This window comes from Balaenoptera ricei, chromosome 7, assembly GCF_028023285.1.
Source record: "Balaenoptera ricei isolate mBalRic1 chromosome 7, mBalRic1.hap2, whole genome shotgun sequence".
Lineage (NCBI taxonomy): Eukaryota > Metazoa > Chordata > Mammalia > Artiodactyla > Balaenopteridae > Balaenoptera > Balaenoptera ricei.
The window spans coordinates 39,561,542-39,565,685 of NC_082645.1; positions in this window are offsets into that span (position 1 = coordinate 39,561,542).

Consider the following 4,144-nt stretch of genomic DNA (forward strand, 5'->3'; position numbering starts at 1 on the left):
TAAGTAAAACAAAGAACTGTATTTGTACAGTTTCTGGAGATGTGGCAAATCCAGAATTTATCAAAAACTGATCACCAGTTTGTTTTTTTGTTTTTGTTTTTTAAGTAAAATAGAAAAATTAAGCCTTCCTTATTTTGGTGATTATAACTGTTTCACAGATTTCAGTTACTTGCACACACATTTTTCCAGTGCTTTTCAAGGACTTAAGTGACATATTTGTTTTTACATTATTAAATTGAAGAATAGTTTATTTTTGCCCAGGTCCTCCACTGGACAATACCACCATTTCTTGGTTTTTCTGATGAAACTAATATTGGTACTTGTAGTTCAGTAAGCTTCTAGAGTCCTTGGAGTGTGTTTTTTGATGGGGTGGATAGTAGGTTTGTTTGTTTGTTTTAAACAAGGGGGTAACTTTCATGTGCTTGGATATCTTGTAATTGAGTACAGGTAAAAATAGTTACAAATTGTATTTTTCTGCCTTTCTAAAGAGAGTACCCTTTTTTTCTCCTGGTAATTCAAGATCATCATTATGATTAATATTAAGATACAGCTGTAAGTATATTTGAAGATGTGTTACATATCTTCCTTTTGCAGAAGACCAAGGGAAAAATTAAAATATCTGGAGGGCACATTTAAAAAATATATACAGTACACACACACATTCTATCTTTTAAAAAAATGTTGAATAGGGTATTTGCAACCGTGCTTAGTGGGGTTTTTTTGTTTGTTTTTTATTGCCAGGGTTGTTTTTTTGGGAGGCAGGGGGAGAGTAGTAAGAAGTAGTAACATTTCAGAAATCGCTCCGTAGTGTGTACTGCTGTATTTGAGTATAATGCTGTATTTCAAACAAATTTTATTGACCCGTATATACACCTTCGACTGAAAGGTTTTGTTGTCCCTTAACTAACTTGACAGACTATTACATTTCAAAAGGTTAAGGGTATCTCAAGTAATTCTGAATATTATGTTCTATAACACAAGAGTTGTTTTTCGTTTAACCACAACATGATAACTGCAAGCATCGTGGAGCATGTCGAGTTCTCTCTCGGTGACGTTTTTCATTTAGTCCTAACAATTGTGTAAAGGACTATTATTTTTCCCATTTTACAGGTCAGGAAAATGAAGTTTAGAGAAGTTAGGTAACGGGCCTTATGTCACACAGCTGATAAGTTACTGAGCCAGGAATTAAATGCGGGTAGTCACCACACTTTTAACCACTGCCTCCCATCTTTAATGTGAAAGAAGTACCCTTCAAAGGAGCACTTATTGTACTTCTCAGTCCACTTATTGACAGCATCTGTGTAGCAGAGTTTTAAATTTCATCTAGAAAACAACCTCCTCCACTCTTACACCATCAGGCAATTAATGTTTGTTTTTTGCTTCCCAGACTGAGTGCATTAGATCCACCTGTGGCTTCTAGCCATCCATCAATCAAACCCAGCCATCTCAGTTTATCCTCCTCTGTCTGCCAGACCTAGCCGGTAAGTGCTAAAGCTCTCAACCAGCACAAAGCTTTGGAAGCTGGGTCTGGGCCAGGACGTGGCTGAGTTTAGCCCTTTCTGGACCTTGGTTTCCCCATCTGTAAGATGAGCAATTTCCTAAAACTCTAGAAAGGAGGCCACCCTGCCAAGCTTGGTGCAGATGTACATGTGGCCCGTGTGTCATTGGTTTCTCACCAAGGAAGTAAATGATGTGGGAGCTAAGGCTGAGCATATGGTTAGTCTAGAGCTGCTTTTTTAAAAGTCATTACTGTCATCGATGACTAAAGTATTGACAATTGTATCATGTAATGCAACTTACCTTGTGCAGAACTAATAATTCTAACCAACTTCAGTGACTACAAGTCTCAGAAGGGCACAAGAATTATTTATTTTTTGGAGGAGGCATCAGTGCGGAAAACAAGACATCACAGCGCAGTAGAATATCAGAGAATTTGTTGAGCTGGGCTTTAATCCCTTCTCTGCCATTTAATTGGCTGGTGATTTTATCATCTTCATATTTCCCAACTTGTATCATAGGACAGATGGGTAGAATTAGATAACCTTTGACATCTCTGCCATCTCTGATGCCACAGGAATCAAATCTCCCCCTACCCCGCTTACCTCCCCAGGTGGCTCCCTTGCTTTCCAGGAAAATCACCTTCCATGCCATTGTCAGTATCCATTGACTTACCAGCACCATTCAAAAAGATCAATGCCAAATCAGACCCTATGTGCCTTCCTACCACATCTTTTTCTTTTCGTATTTGTCTGAAGGGGGACTATTTCTTATTTCAAACACATGGGCTTAAGCTTTTTAGTTGTGACCTACTGCAAAGCTTACCATTTTAACAGGGAAGAGGAAGGTAACACTGAGCCACATATTTCTTTAGCAGTAATTTATTTGGCACAGGATTTTAAGCATGGGCTGCCTCGAAATGGGGTCTTGTATCAAGATTAAGAGTTCTGTGTATACTTAAAGATGTCTTGTTATTCTCATGCAACCCCTCTTGTAATGCATATTTGAACAAAACCCCTACTTCCCTGGCTGGCTGACTAGAGTAACATTGCAGGTCAAGAAGATGATAAAATATCTCTGAACATTGACCCTCAGAGTGAACATCTGTTATCCTCAGGAAAGCCTAGGATTACTGCAGTTATCTTCCACTTACAGAACAAAAGAAATCTACTCCAATCAAAAAAAATTATTTCACCTGCCGTATACAAACTGTTGATTTAATGAATAGCACATTCTAGAGCAATGACATTTTCCATTTGCCATTGTTGAAGACCTTTAACCATTAGCCTATAGAAGAACACTGTGTGCTTCCTCTGCTCAATCCCATGGCCACTGAGGGTCATGGGCACACACAGCTCCTGTCTTACTAATGGCTGTCTCTTATGTGCTCTTCCCACTCACAAGTAGATCTTGGTCAGTGGCCAGGTAAGCCCAAATTAGGAATAGCCAAGATGCAGGATTTCAGCTTTTAACATGAGACGTCTATATTAGTTATCTACTGCTGAGTAATAAACTATTACAAACAACACATACATTACAGTGTGGGCTAGGAGTCCAGCACAAAGCTGAAATCAAAGTGGCAGCTGCTCTTGTGTTCTCTGGAGGCTCAAATAGGGGAGGATCTACTTCTAAGATCCCTCAGGTTGTAGACAGAATTCACTTCCTTGCGGCTGTAGAGTTCCTAAAAATTGGCTTCTTTAAAGCTAGCAATGGAAGAGAGAGTTTCTGCTGCGTGATGTCTCTTGCTTCAGCGAAGACCTAGGCCTTTGTGAAAGGCTCATCTATAATCAGGCCCATGCAGCTTGGTATGCTTTGATTAGCTCAGTCAGCTGATTGAAGACCTTAGTCACATCTGTAAAATCACCTTTGCCATATTCTATACCTTAGAAGCAAGTCACAGGCCTTGCCCACACTCAAGGGGTGGGAATTACACAAAGACATAGGTACTAGGGGACAGGAGTTACAGGGCCACGGTAGGGTGTGTCTGCCACATCTGTGTAAGTGAATTAACTCCATCCCACTCAACCCCAGTCTCCCCATCTCAGTATACCTTGGATTAACCTCAGTGGAGCTACATATTTATATAGGGAAACGATTTAAGGTACTCTATAATGCGAACATTTTGCTATTCTGTAAGTAAGTCATAAATCCCACAGGCCTGGATGTTGGGCAGCGGGTCAGGTCCAGGCTGGAGCTAAGCCTGCTGGCCAGCATCAACACAAAAGCCTTGCGGAAGCTGGAGTGGTTGAGACCAGCTAGAGAAAGAGTAGAATGGAAAGAGGAAAAGTATGAAGAGCAAAACTCTGAGCGTCTGTGAGGCCAGGGGAAAGTGGGGAGAGGAAGAGGCAGAGGAAGAGACTGGTAGCAATCGGGTAAGAAGATCTGGATCCAGGGGGTTCTAATTTCCTTCAGAAGAACCGTGCAGAGGTAGAGTGCAGGGGGGGTAGGGATGAGTGGTTTGGGTAGGTAAGGAAGTACAGGTGATGAGGATTTAGCAGTGAGGAGGTGAAAATTAACGAGGACGTGGATCAGAAAGCCTGAGCCCAAGTGCTGTTCCAGTACTTCTAGCCATCAGAAGCACCCAGGAGAGCTTTTAAAGTACAGATGTGTGGGTCTCACCCCAGGCTGACTGAATCAGGATCTCCAA